The 15,758-nt window shown below is 40.6% G+C and overlaps 1 protein-coding gene across 3 annotated transcripts in view; it reads right to left on the minus strand.

Annotated features, from left to right (window-relative positions):
- Nucleotides 1-15,758, minus strand: part of HDAC9 (histone deacetylase 9) — an 821,625-nt gene that overhangs the window by 118,318 nt on the left and 687,549 nt on the right. The window lies entirely within an intron of this gene.

Below are 15,758 nucleotides of genomic sequence, written 5' to 3' on the forward strand. Positions count from 1 at the left end.
TCACCGTGAAAAGGCTGCAGTCGGCGGGACAACTCCGATGGAGGCAGAGTTTTTCATTTTTTTCTCTTGTGACCCTCGGCCCCGTGATTGACGATGGATTTACATTGCGGGACACTTTTTTTATAATAAAGGAATTGTTAAAATCTGTCTGCTGTCATTTTTACTTTTTTTTATACTTTTTTGGTGAATCCGATTCCGATAAGCAAACAGACCCCCACAACCACCGGCAAGGGTTGCAGGGATGAGGCCCTTGCCCCCATCAACATGGGCACAAGGTGCTTTGGGGAGGACCCCAAAGCATACTTCCCATGATGAGGGCATGTGGCCTGGTACGGTTTAGGAGGGGAGGCACTTTCGTCCCCCCTTTTCCTGTGGCCTGCCAGGTCACATGCTCAGATAAGGGTCTTGTATGGATTTTGGGGGGATCCCCACAACATTTTTTTTTTAAATCAAATCATCTTTTTATTTATTTTATATACAAACAACAAAAACAACCAGCACAACATTCAACCCAAGCCCGTAATAAGAGGGAAGAAAAAAAAACATCCCCCCTGGCCACCATGCTCCGTCTCTTCCTCCAGTATACACACACGTTTTATCCACTCCTCTCTCATCATACCTCCAGGATATCCAACCACCTTTTCCAAATTTTCTCAAATTTCCCTATACAGCCTCTCTGTAAAAAAAGTATATTTTGCCTTAATTAAGGTTTCCCTTACTTGTATTTTACATTCTGCTACAGTAGGTGGAAATGGTGATAACCACTTTTGTGCTATGAGCTTCCGAGCCTGAAATAAACTTCTATTTATAGAAACAATATATTCCCCCGGGATTCTTGATTAATCCAGAATACCCAGAAGACATCCCCCAGGCCCATTAGACATCTCACTCTCAAAAACATTATTAATCATAGTTACCACCCCATACCAATATTGATGAAGTTTTGGGCATCTCCATAGCATGTGTATTAAGTTGGCTGCTCCTCCTTTTACATCTAGGAAATTGGTCTGTGTCTCTGCATTTCAATTTTTTTTTATTTGGTGCGGGGTTCCCCTTAAAATCCATACCAGACCTGAAGGGACTGGTATGAATTTTGGGGGGGACCCTTAAACCATTATTAAAAAAAAAATTGTCATGGAGTTCCCCTTTATATCTACAATTTGGCGTGGAAGGGCCTGGTAATGGACTGGGGCGGAACCCATGCCTTTTTAAAAAAAAAATGTTATGTATATTGCCGGGGTCTGACAATACATTACAGCCGCAAGCAATTTTAAATTACATTTTTTCTTTTGGAAATGTCATTTTGCTGCAGTATTGTTATAAACATGGGAAAGTGGCGCTAATTTACAGGCAGACTGAGGGGACCCCCCAGGCACGATATTTAAAGGAATATTTCATTTTTATTGTTTCACTTTAAGCATTAATAAAATCACTGCTCCTGAAAAAACTTCCTTTTTTGTATTGATACATGTCCCATGGAGCAGTACCCAGGTCCCCAAATACTTTTTATGAGAATAACTTGCATATTAGCCTTTAAAATTAACACTTTTGATTTTTCACGCTTGTGTCCCATAGACTTTAACAGTGTTTACATGTTCGCACACATTTTTTGTCTGTTCGCATGTTTTGGTGCGAACCGAACTGTGGGGGTGTTAATCTTATCCCTAGTCTCCACATCTGGGGTTCATGGAACAACAGCTTAGCAGTAACTGGTGTGCCTGAAGAACTATAACCAAGGTCAAAGCAGGATTGCATAAAACATATCAAAAGTAATTTTTTTGGCTTTGCATAAAAAAGAGAAATCTGACAGAGGTTCTAACCTCTCAAAACTCTATCCAAAATATAAATTTACTGTAAATACACTTTAAAGTGATTGCAAAGTATTTTTTTTATTAAAGGGGTTATAAACCCAATTTTTTTTTAAATAAAAATAACACACATGTTAAACTTACCTGCTCTGTGCAATCATTTTGCACATAGCAGCCCTAATCCTCTTTTTCTGGGGTGCGACACCGGTGCTCCAGGCCCCTCCTCTTCATCGGTGTGCCCCCATGGAAAGCCCCTTTCCCTGGGGGCACCCATGCGGGCTCATTCCCGAGTTTTGCTGCTGCGTCCATTGACACAGAAAGCAGGGCTCGGCCCTGCCCCCTACTCCTCTGTCACTGGATTTGATTGTCAATCTGTCCAATGAGGAGAGAGCCATCGGCTGGAGCTGCTACACTCATGAACATTGCTGGATGGCATCGGGCTCAGGTAAGAAAAAGAGGGGGGGTCTGTGGGGAGCTGCAGCAGAAGAAAATTTTTCACCTTAATGCATAGAATGCATTAAGGTGAAAAACATTGAAGCTTTACTACCACTTTAAATAACAAACATGTTATACTTACCTGCTTTATGCAATTAAATAGTACAGATCCTCCTCTTTTTGGGTCCCCCACTGATGCTCCTGGCTCTTTCTCTTCTTGCTGTGTCTCCATAGGAAGCTGCTTCCTATTGGGGCACACCTGTGGGCTCAACCCTGAGCCACACTGCCTGCATCCATAGACACAGACAGCATGGCTCGTCCCTGCTCCCTCTTCACAGGATTTGACTGACAACAGCAGGAACCATTTGCAGCTTGTATCAATAGAAACAGACAGCATGGCTAAGCCAAGCCCCCTGCTCTGTTGTTGGAATTGGGAGAGTCAATACAGATAGGCCCAGCGGTGGATCGAATAATGGATCAGGTAAGAAACAGAGGGGGTGAGGGTGCGGTACAAATACTGAAACATTTTTTTACCTTAACCGCTTGCTGACCAGCCGCCGCAGTTATACGGCGGCAGGTTGGCTCTGCTGGGCGAGATCTACGTCATCTCACCGAGCGGCCAATAGGCCCCCCGCTCGCCCCTGACGCCGACGCGTGTTACGTGGCGGGCACGATCACCGCCGGGCACCCGCGCCGGGGCACCCACGATCGCTCGTTACCCACCATTACCAGTAAAACATTTTTTTTTATAAAAATGCCATAAAACTATCCCCTATTTGTAAACGTTATAACTTTTGCGCAAACCAATCAATAAACGCTTATTGCGATTTTGTTTCCCGAAAAATATGTAGAAGAATACGTATCAGCCTAAACTGAGGATTTTTTTTTTTTTTTTTATATATATATTTTTGGGGGATATTTATTATAGCAAAAAGTAAAAAATATAATTTTTTTTCAAAATTGTCTCTCTATTTTTGTTTATAGCGCAAAAACGAAAAACTGCAGAGGTGATCAAATACCACCAAAAGAAAGCTCTATTTGTGGTTAAAAAAAGGACGCCAATTTTTTTTGGGAGCTACGTTGCACGACCGCGCAATTGTCAGTTAAAGCGATGCAGTGCCAAATCGCAAAAAGTGGCCCGGTCTTTGACCAGCAATATGGTCCGGGGCTTAAGTAGTTAATGAAGGGAAACATTAACCTCCCTGGCGGTATGATTCTGTCTGGAATTACGTACCAAAAGCGGTACATTTATTTTGCAAGGAAATTTGGTGTTTTATACTGTAGGCCTGTCATTTTTAGAAATAACTCACTTAAATCTGACCAAGCAAGAGTCTTGTAGGCATCCCGGGTATGATTTTTTTTTTAAAACAAAATTATAAATTATAATATAATAAATAATTATAAATAATTATAACAAATAATAATATAATTATAATAAAAATTATTCAATAATGTAATTAACTCAAAATCACTGAAATTTGCTCAGTTGCAGAATTGTCGGTCATTATTTTTTTTTTTTTATGACAAATTTCCCCACAAATCGCTATCGCACATTTCTGCAAGTGATTATAATTTATTATCGCTGTTTTCTAGCTGATCTAAAACCATTTTTGACATAAAGAGACACTTTTGGACAATCTACAGTTTTTAGGCAGAAATGACATTTTTTATTTTTATAAAAGTACATGTAGGACACTGGGCAGACCACTAGGGACAAGGGGGGTGTGTATTTTTTACATACAGTACTGTAATCTATAAGATTACAGTATACTGTATGTAAAGTGTTTGTTTACTTTTTTTAATTTGGCGCCGTTCTCCGTTCCCGTGCGTCGTAACGTCGCAGGGAACGGAGCTCGGCGGCACACGGGGACTGTGAATCGAGCGAGGAGGACCCGCTCGCTCACACAGCGGGGTGGCATCGCTGAATCCAGGGACAAGGTAAGTAACTTGCCTGTGGATCCAGCGAAAGGTAAGCCGCGCCGCTGCACGTCCACCCCGAGCGTGACTCGGGGTTACCGATTTTAGCATTGAAAACCAACCCCGAGTCACGCTCGGGTTTACCGCCAGGGAGGTTAAAGTAAATAATGTTTAGGCTTCAGAACCACTTTAATTTTGACTGGGGTGTATCTTCAATGTCTGCTAATAACATAAAGACATATTGGCCCTTTGATTCCTCTTATAGTGAATTGTAGTGTATATGTACTGTCTCCCTCTTATTATAAATCCTGTATAATATTAATTATAAGAATTATGAGATCACTTAAAGCAGTCTGTTGCAAAGTAAAGTTTAGAAGAAAAGGTATCAGTACTCTTTTGAAGAGAAAGGCAGCTGTCCCCAGCACATAAGCCAATTCAATCTGACAGGAATCTGCCTTCCAAATAGAACAGAACAGGTCAGATTTCCAAACATTAATATTTAAAAAAAGTCAAGCAAGCTCCTTCCACCCACACTTAGATGGAATGTCACAATTTGCATTCCCAGCACAATTTTCAAGGTGTTTTACATAGTCTTGCTCCCATAGGTAAAACGTCAACTGGCAATATACATATGCCAAGTGTCAAGTTTTTTCTTTAAGTGACACGCCATGAGTTCTGACTAAAAATTGAAGAACACTTCTAGAAAAAAATCTAGTAAGAAGTTTCCAAAGTCTCTTCCAGAGATACTGCAGTCACTTCCAATGAATACTGTTGGCATTTAAAAAGCTGTCACTGGAGCTGTCCACTATTAGAAAAACCATAACCTTTATGTAGCAGCCCAGACAAATGGCTTCTGTGCATAAGAACATAAGAATATCCATAGAAAATCTGACATGTAATGTCAGGTCCTTAGAAAGCTGATCTTGAAAATAAGGGCCTGCTAGTTTGAAATTAAAACTGACAAAACCATCAAACTTTATGAAGACATTTGCGAGGTTAGTTTTTTTAAATATAGTTAAAGAAGGACTGCTGTCCAAGGGAAAAGAAAGACATGATGTTGACCTGTTGCAATATAAAAGCTTGTACCAATTATCCATTTATAAAAAGAAAATTCCTGTTTACATCTGCACATGATTGGGTAGACAAAGTGAACCCAGAATCTGTTTAAATTATGGATAATTGAAGTTAATATTCACTCAATTTAGTGAAGATTCCAAACTCCTTTAGTAAATCAGCCTCATTGTGTCTGACCACCAAGGACTACATTGTACATTTCCCTAAATTCACGTGCAGCTTTAAGGAAATCTACTAAGCATGGAATTTGAATGATTTGTGCATTTTCAATGTTGCCTTTTAATCCACATTAAATCACCTATTTCCTGCTGAATGCTATTTAGCAGTGAGCAGCTACCCATACCCTTTTTTTTAGCTTACAAATTAGCCTTAAAGTGGTTGTAAAGGCTGCTGTTTTTTTACCTTTTTACCCAATCTCGATCCAACAATGTGCACAAGAGCTCTCCCGAGCCCGGGTCTTCCTCATTGGCTGAGATGGAGCAGCAGGAGCCTCCCGCTGCAGTCAATCAGAGCCAGTGAGGCGGGAGTGAGGGGGCAGGGCTGAGCTGCCCTTTCTGTGTTTTATGGACACAGTGAGCTGGCACGGGAGCAAGCATACATGAGAGCCCCCATAGCAATTGGCTTGCTATGGGGGGACTCAGCAAGGGAAGGGGCTCAGAGTGCCAATGGAGACCCAAGTAGAGGGGGATTGGGTTACTCTGTGTAAAACCACACAGAGCAGGTAAGTGTGATTTTTTTTTTTTTTTTAAAGAAAACATTTCCTTTACAAACGCTTTAAAGTAGGCCAGAAAAATATATTAAGATTCAGCTGCCATATACCTTAACAGGATTCATCAGTATGATCAGAGTTTGAAGATTTCCTGCTGGGTTTTCCAAACCCCCAGTGAGCAAGACTTTACTTGGTTCGCCATCCCTACCCCTAAAGGAAGCCCTATATGGCCTGGTCATAGTACCATTAAACTGGTACAGAATTTAGTTTTGTATGTCCACACTTAGCTTTAATTCACTCTACACATTGTTCAATTGTTTGTTATTATTCTGATCATGTTTTTGGAAAATTTGTATCTATATATTTTTTAGTTCCTTTAAATTTGTTTAGGTCAGCTTGATAAAAAAATAAAAATAAATAACGATTGGACAAACAAACATTTTCAGTTGTTTTAGTGGGTGTGTAGGCTTTAAAGAACATTGGGGTTGATTTATTGAAACTGGAGAGTGCACAATCTGGAGCAGCTCTGTATAGTAGCCAATCAGCTTCTAAATTCATCTTGTTCAATTAGACTTTGACAAAAAAAACTGGAAGCCCATTGGTTTCTATGCAAAGCTGCACCAGATTTTGCACTCTCTAATTTTAGTAAATTGGTTTTATTTGGACAATCGGAATAGTTATAACTTGATAGTATTTACACTTTTTTGGATAATATAGAAACAAAGTAAATGTGTGGCACATTAGTAGAGAGTACTCCGAACTGTATTGCCTCATACACACGACCGGTTTTCCAGATGAGAAAACTACAAGGAGAGCTTTTGGCCGGGAATCCCGGCCCTGTGTATGCTTCTCGCAGTTTTTCAGACGGGAAAACTGCCCAAAAAACACTGGACAAAAAAAGAGAACCAGCTCTCTTTTTTTCCTGCCAGTAAACTCGCAGACTTTTGCCAGGCGGTTTTTGGCAGTTTTCCTATGGGAAAAACTGGGATGGAGCATACACATAGCCGGGATTCCCGGCCAAAGCTCCATCCCTGTTTTCCTGATGGGAAAACCAGCCATGTGGAGGGGGAAAGACTGCCTGAGCAGGTTCTTGGCTTTCCCCTCTGGATTTCCGATGGGAACTTTTCCCGTCGGAAATCCCGCACATGTGTACAGGGCATATAATGTATATATGTAACTAGAATAAGACCTCTTCCTCTTTTGTTTTTTCCATGTATTTCTGTCTAGCAGTCCCATCAGTAAGTCGTGTTGACTTACTGATGGGACTGCTAGACAGAAATACATGGAAAAAACAAAAGAGGAAGTCTGAATCTGTGCAAATAAATAGGTCTCTCTCCAAGAAAATATATTGATCAGATGTTCTTCTTTTTGACAAGTTTCTTAAACTTCACAGCACTGTTACCTAACCATGCATGTGACATATTTGCCTTAAAGCAGGCAAAAAAGCTGACCATAGACATAACACTATGGTCCAATGTGCTGGCATAATCTGATGGAGGAGTCAGCTTATTTCAGAGGAAATAATAATGGACAGCTGAAAATATCCATTCCCCCGAGATTAATGAGCCTGGTGTGTCTAATGCAGTCTAAAAGGAACCATAGACAAGGTGGTCATCATACAATTCAGCCAAAATGAACCAGATCAGATAACAGTCCATTTATATTTAGGGGTGCCTCAAATTGGATTTACATTTTAATTAAAGTCTTTAAATGTTTACCTACCATGCACTTGTTGCAGGATGCCCGTTTTTTAAGTATTTGCCCAATAATGCTTCTTTCAACCTCTCTTTCAACTTCCTTTGTAAAGGTGGCAAGGCTACTCAAGCAGCTTCCCATGTAGGAGTAGTGTTGTTACACTTTGAATGTGCATTCCTTCTGGGTACTACAAGGGGTTGCACAGGGGTTGATTTACTAAAACTGGATATTGCAAAATCTGGTGCAGCTTTGCATGTTAGCAATCAGCTTCTAACTTCAGCTTCTTCAATTAAGCTTTGACAAAAAACTGGAAGCTAATTGGTTTCTATGGAGAGCTGCGTCAGATTTTGCACTCTGCGGTTTTAGTAAATCAACCACAAGGTGCGTCAGCACTTTCATATTTTTAAAACAACGAGACCTTCACTCTCTTAGCATTATTCATTACCTCTGTGATAGACATCTTTCAGTTTAATGTGAAGGACAGAAGGCATAATTTGCTCAGTGTGAAGAGCTGTGGCCCTGAAAGCTGGCCAGCAGAAATAACACCGGCCAACACACAGCAGAAATGTTAGGGAGTATGCCAGTTTTCTATGTCACTGGTTCAGACTGTGCATCCAAGCCAAGTACACTGAGGCCTCGTACACACGGCCGAGTTTCTCGGCAAAAACCAGCAAGAACCTTGCTGGGAGATATTTTTTTGCCGAGGAAACCGGTCGTGTGTACATTTTCGTTGAGGAAACTGTCGAGAACCTTGACAAGCCAAAAAGAGAGCAAGTTCTCTATTTCCTCGACAGGAGTCTGATTTGGCTCGTCGAGTTTCTGGTCGGGCTGGTTTTCAACGAGAAACTCGAACGTCTGTATGCTAAGAAACCCGAGCTTGCTCAGATTAAAGTATGAGATGGGAGTAAAAGTAGCATTTGTAATGGAGATAACACATTTTTAAAGCTGTAACAGACTGAAAAGTGCAAATTGTCTCTTAACAAACTTTTATTTAACACGCAAACACATGAAATTAGCAAAAGCAGCCCCAAGAGTTTAGCCAGTGGAATCGAACTTCCCCTGCCGTTGTATGTGTTGTATGTCACCACGTTTGAGAACGAGGAGATTTTGGCTTGACAAGCCTAACAAGGAACTCGACGAGGAACTCTATGTGTTTCGCCCGTCGAGTTTCTCGGTCGTGTGTACGAGGCCTGAAAGTAAGAAAATGGTGGCAAGGAATTGCAATGTGAAAAAAATTTCAACAAAGAAAAATGGTTTGAAATCTTAACCATCCATAACGTTCGCACTTCCCATCCTGTTCTTGGACAACCAGCATCTGCCTTGACACATTCCATGGTGATTGGATCAAGGTGTCCATGTTATCTGTGTGGATATACATGCTGGACTATGTTCCTTATGCACATTGGAACTGAAGAAGTGGCTTGGATAAGCTACGAAATGTCTTCACTATTATTTAGCTGAATGTGACTAACTACTATTAGCTATAGCATGATCTGGATAAATGATAACTTTCACAGACAAGTTTGGCCTTAAAATGTGTTATTGAAAGATTTGGATAGTTTTGAAGAATATAAAACAGATCAGTTATATTTGGTTCAGATTGGCCCCTTCCACACGAGGCAGGCTCCTTTGGAGTCTGCCTGCTTAGTAGGGAACCTGTCCGCTGATCCCCCCTGAGCAGGTGGATGGCAGGTCTGTGTCCACTCAGCTTATGTAGAGTGGACATAGACACACTTGTTATTTATAATTATTTATTTATAATTATCAGTATTTTTATATCTCTAATAACACATTATTTTACATAATTGATTTTATTGCAATTATTTTTCATGTAACTATTGGCTGCAATCATGGAGGTATTCCAATTTTTGGAATGACGTGAGGTAAAGATTGAAGAGATCGTCTCTGGTGATAAAAACAGGGATAGAAGTGATGATCTTACCCATCTTTTTAAGAAACTAGGATATTTAATAGAAAGGAAAATTATAACGTTGTGGGATCTGGTATCCTTTTAGCAATATATAGTCAATGATATAGTTCCTAGATGTTAAAAAATGGATACCCCCCCTAACTATGGTTTTGAGGAAGAGGATGCCCTTAATGATTGGTTTTTATTTTTTAATGGTAAGGGTAAAGAACTTATGGAATTCTTATTAAAATGAAAACAGAGGACACTCGACAATCAAATTAAAGAGATTAAAGCTAAATTAAAGTTGTTCAAAAATGACCCTGAATTTGTTAAACTGTCTAGGGAATTAATGAAGAGACTAATTGGAAAAAGATACGCATGAAAATAAAATAAAGACATTTATAAGAGATGTAGGGGATTTAAAGGTAAAGATGCTTTCAAATGGAAATGCATTGCGAATGAGGATACCCAAATATCCTCCCGGGAAAGTCAGTAAGGGAGGCCGTACAACCAGAGGTGAAATCAGCACCCCAGTCCAATCGAGCAGAACCCCAGGGAGGAAATGGAGTAGGACAGGAGAATATGGTTTATTCCCATCAGGCAGGACCCCCATATGGGGGTAACTGGAGATGACAGGTATTTGTGAGGGGAGGGGGGATTTTAATCCTAAATTTAATTGAGGTTCTTCCTGCAAGAGAATGAGCAATGGGACGAGAGGAACCCTATTCAGAGAGGATTTATTCATCCCTAAAGGGATCCCCAACCCAATTATGCTCATAATGAGAACAATGGATAATAGATTCACACCTTTACCCAATCAACCAGTGGGTAATCAATATGGTGTTTTTTTTTAGGGAGACCCCAGCCCCATTGACCAACCATTTGCACACTGGAAAAAGAGGAGAAAAAGAAGGAGGAGATCAGGAAGAAGGACTCAAAAAAAGCAAACACCAATAGGAACTGGTATCTATAATTTAAGTGATATTGATTTGAATAAAGAGGAGATTAAAGAGGAGATTAAAGAGGAGATTAGCGTTTTCTACTGATACGCCGTTGTATCCCTGTTTCTATCTATGCGACTGATTCACAGAATCAGTTACGCATAGATATTCCTAAGATCCGGCAGGTGTAATAGTTTTACACTGTCGGATCTTAGGATGCAGTTTCTCGTTGAAATTCCGCGTCGGGTATGCAAATTAGCACTTACGGAGATCCACGAAGCGGTTTCCCTTCGTGAAGTCTCCGTAAGTTGTTAGTTTGCAAACGCAAAATTAGGGCTACTTTTACAAAGTGTAAAGTTAGTACACCATGTAAAAGTAGACCCTTCTTTCCCGCGACGCTGTCAATTTTTTTTTTAAATTTTTTTTTCCCCGCCGCATCTCTTTTTTTTCCCGACGCAACTTTTTTTACCCAGCGCGTTTCACAAAACTCGGCGTAACGTAACTTCGCGCAAAGCATGTCGGGAAAATCGCGTCGGGAGCATGCGCAGTACGTCCGGCGCGGGAGCGCGCCTAATTTAAATGGGACTCGCCCCATTAGATTGGGCACCCCTTGCGCCGGACAGATTTAAGTTACACAGCCGAAAATTTCTAGGTAAGTGCTTTGTGGATCGGGCACTTAGGTAGAAATTTTGCGGCGGTGTAACCTAAATAGGAAGATTTAAGTTAAGTCCGCTGGCTGTGGATCTGGCCCATGGTCACTGAAGACTTAGAAGATTTACACATTAGGAATGTTAATTATCCTCATTGGATTAAGAAAGGTATTGAAAGCATTGAGCAAAATAAAGATGTAGTCATAAGCCCTGCCATTAAGGGTGGATGGCTAGTGAATATGAGTAAACAATATTATCAAATGGAAATGGAGAGACAACTAGCGGACTCTGAAACATACTATAGGCTTAATGAAAACCCTTTGGTTATAAAATGAAGTTAGAGCGATGAATTAATAAAGGAAAAATACTGACAGTAAAGGAAGCTAAATATTTAAACCCTGTAGCATGTAGAACGCCTATTATTTATTTTCTGCCAAAGATTCATAAGAGTATAACAGAATCACCAGGCAGGTCAATTATTGATGGGATAGAAACGGTTTGTTTGAGATTGGGGCAATATATAGATACGTTCCTACAGCAGCTGGTGGTCAAAACAAAAGCATATATTAAAGAATACCAAGCATGTGATTCAGTGTCTTGAATCCTTGGATGGATTAGTCCAATGCATCTTGGCCATTGAGGATGTAGGATCTCTCTATACTATTTTTGGGCATGAAGAAGCTTTAACATCAGTTAAGTGGGCCCTGGAAGGTTCAGACCTGCCTAGGAAACATAAAAAATATCTATTAAGGTGTCTTAAGTTTTGCCACCCGCAATCGCTCCACAGAGAGCCAGAACAGGGATCTGCCATTGTAAACACAGCAGATCCCCGTTCTGACAGGGGAGTAGAGAGAGATTGTCTGTTCCTAGTGATCAGGAACAACAATCTCTCTGTACTCCCAGTTATTTGATATTGGGACTATACGCATGGATGTTATCATTGTGTCACATTATTTATTTTATTGATGTGTGATATATACTAGTAGTGCAGCACTGTGTTGGTATTATATTTAATTATTGTGAAGTGAACACGTTTTTTTCAGTGATAGCAGGAACTAGGTTGAAATTATTTTATTAATTTTGCACTTTGCATTTTTGCACATTATTGAATGTATCACTTGCTATTTATAATCATCTGTATTTTTAAATCTTTAATAATGCATTATTTTACACATTATAATTTTTCACATCATGCATTAGAGGGTTGCGCTGATAGAATATTGATTTTATAGCCTGCTCTCCTGTACTGGTGGTCGGATGTAAATGGACTGCAAGCATCAATACTGGGGGAGAATTACTAAAGCTGGTGCACTCAGAATCTTGTGCAGCTGTGCATGGTAGCCAATCAGCTTCTAACTTCTTCTTGTTCAGTTAAAGCGGAGTTCCACCCAAAAGTGGAACTACTGCTTAATCCACTCCTCGCCCTCTTACATTTGGCATGCAATTTTTTTTTTGGGGGGGGGAGTGGGGGCTTCAGTAGGAGTGGGACTTCCTCTCCCACTTCCTCCTTCTGCCGAGGAGCTGCTAAGGCGATACGTCATATCGCCTTTTGGCAGCCCCTCCCTGTAGGCGATCGCCTGGAACACGTGACAGGTCCCAGGTGATCGCCTGTCCACATGCGCAGTGGGTGCCCGGCCGTGAAGCCGAAAGCTGTCACGGCCGGGTGCCCACACTTAGAATGAAGACGCCGGCCGGAGAGGGGGGGGGAGAGGAGCAGAGCCCCGGCCGGCGCGTCACTGGAACGTGGAGCAGGTGAGTGTATGTTTATTAAAAGCCAGCAGCTACACTTTTTGTAGCTGCTGACTTTTAATAAACATTAAAAATGACTGGAACACCCCTTTAAGCATTGACAATAAAACCTGGAAGCTGTTTGGTTTATATGAAGAGATGCATCAGCTTTTGCACCCTCCAGGTTCAGTATATAACCCCTCTGTTACCCCAAAATGTCATAAGTGATGGTTTTGTCACTGTAATATACACATATGAAACGAAAACTCACTCATGTAGAATTTATTGGTTACAAAACTTCACAGTGCAAAATCTTTGATGCCAGTGCTGCTACACCAAAAAATCTGCTAGCATTCATAAGTTAAAAAACAATGCACTAGATATCAATATCATAACACACTTGTACATTTGTATACAGCTGAATTTCTTTTGATAATTTTATGTGGCAAGCAATGTGAAATAACAATGCTGGCTATTCAGGATTTAAAAAATTACAAGCAGTTTTGAGATCGCTAATGATCTAAATGTTGAATTGTCAAGCTCCCTCTAGTGGCCAACATATGTCACTTATTTTTAGCTGCACTATACATCAAGTCCAGGGAAAGAAGAAGCATCAATAAGAATCATATACTGTGGACATGCTGCATTCATTTATTCAGCTGAAATATTTCAATATCATTAACTATGTAACTATTAGTTCAAGGTAAAAAAAAATTGTCATGCTCGTTTGTTTACAAGGACAAGCAACTTAAGGATTATCTACATTAAAAATGATAAATAATAATATATAATACAATGCTTTAAAAATAAAAGGAAATCTAGAATTGTAACCAGCAAGTGTAATTTAAATTGATATATGTATGTAATGCAAGTATAAAAAAACACAGCTAATAAATCTGTACCATTTATAAAACAAACAAATAGCATTTTGTGCTAAATGATGTACTGGATGTTGGAAACTATGTATTCAGTTATTCAGTGAAGGATTAATTCCATTTCCCCATAGAAAGTAGAACAATCTTTCAATGTGTTTAGGTTGGTTCTCCTCATCGCATCAGGCTGGGTGATGTTTTCAAGAAGAATGCTACCTAATTAGGCTGATGTACTAAGGGAGTCTTTATTTTAAATCATGTGACTATTCACTCCAATTGTCCATCATGTGAAAATCAAATCTTGCTTACTTTGAATGCCCAATCATGATTGGATAACTGAAGTCTATATTTACATATTCATGCTTCTTATTATTTGAAGATCCTCAGCTTCTTTAGTACAGTAAATCACCTTTCTCATCTCTATTGCTAGTGATAAGAAAAAGGTCCAATCTAAAATAGAAGTTAAGGCTGGGTAAGGATGGCCCAAATGTTGTACAATGTCTACTGAATCCATTGGAGGCCCTGCAAGCACCACATGGCTCCTCAAAATTCAATAAAAAAATCGACCAAGTAGAAAATATCATCCAAAAGTAACTGCACCCTACCAGAGAAAGTCACTATTCAGCAATGCCACTGTATTTAGGCAGACACAGCCGTTGTGGCTGTCGAATGCAATAGTTGGCATCCCTGCCTTTGAAGGGCATGGATGGGGGAATTGATTTTCTCTGGTTCAGCCCAAGGCTAATCGAAAGAAAATTGATCTTGTATTGTCAAATCTGGAGACTGTTCTTCACTGCACAGAATGGGTTAAAGCAGGGGTGCCCAATCTTTTGAAGAGCGAGAGCCACTTAAGTGACTTGGCAACCAGTCTGCAGGCCACATTGAGCAGAGCGAGAGGATAACAGGCCCATGTCCACACTGAATTTGCAAAGAAAACACAGACGCAGCCCACTCTACTCTATGGACTATCTGATCTGCCCAGACGGAAGGGGATAAATACATCTGTCGCTCCATAGAGGTGAATGGAGGGTCCAATTGTGTTGGACTGATCGTGTAAAAGGGCACAAGACCGCTTTTGCACTGTGGTTTACTCACACCATGGGTGCAGCTCAGTGCACCTGTGGCTTTCCTGCAGGTTAGCTGCACTTTGCCGTAGACTTCTAGTATATCCGTCAGGTGTAGTGCATGTTCTGAAAGTGCACCAAACCCGCAGCTGATAACAGAAGTCTATGGCACGGTGCAGGTAACCCGCAGATACGTACATATATACATTGTGATTTTAGTACTGTACTTGCCTTTAATAACAGACTTCCATTCTAGTTTTACTGGCTGTTGCTGTCCCTGGCAGAGTGCATTTGGTATCACTTCCACCTGTGACAGGAGCCGGCCCTTTACAGGAAGCAACAGCTTATGCAGCTCTGCTCCCCCCGCAGCCACTTGCTTCCTCTATCGGCAGCTTCATTCACAACACTGATGCTTTGGGATAGAGGATCGGCAACCCATGATTTGGGCTTGCAAACCAGCCATCCCAAAACAGGAGGTCGTGGGCCACGTCAGAGGGCTCCGTGGGCCACATGTGGCCCCCGGGTCACTGGTTGGGCACCTCCGGGTTAAAGGGAATGTGCAAGGGAGTATGGTGGCTTCCACTGCCACCCTCTCCTTTAATTTGACTTTTCCTATGACGGTCAGGGATTAGAATGACATTGGACTAGAATGACAGCCAAGCTTAGTTTTCAGAAGGAAGTCAGCAACTCCAGCCTCTACATTTCTCTCAGTAAGCAGTATCGTTTGATTTATTAAGACCATAGAATGGCAGTAGAAATGTTTCAAAAGACTACATAAACAGACATTTAAGTAAAAATGTTATATCTAAACAAATAACCTTCATATACCATATAGAAAATATAAAAAAACAAAGCAGCACGTAGTTAGAATGTTCTATACTATTTACTGGGAGCAAGGTGCACTGCGTATTTATCACTTGATCACGCTTTATCAGCCATTGATAATTTGAGAAGAT

Source organism: Rana temporaria, chromosome 5 (assembly GCF_905171775.1).
Source record: "Rana temporaria chromosome 5, aRanTem1.1, whole genome shotgun sequence".
Taxonomy (NCBI): Eukaryota; Metazoa; Chordata; class Amphibia; order Anura; family Ranidae; genus Rana; species Rana temporaria.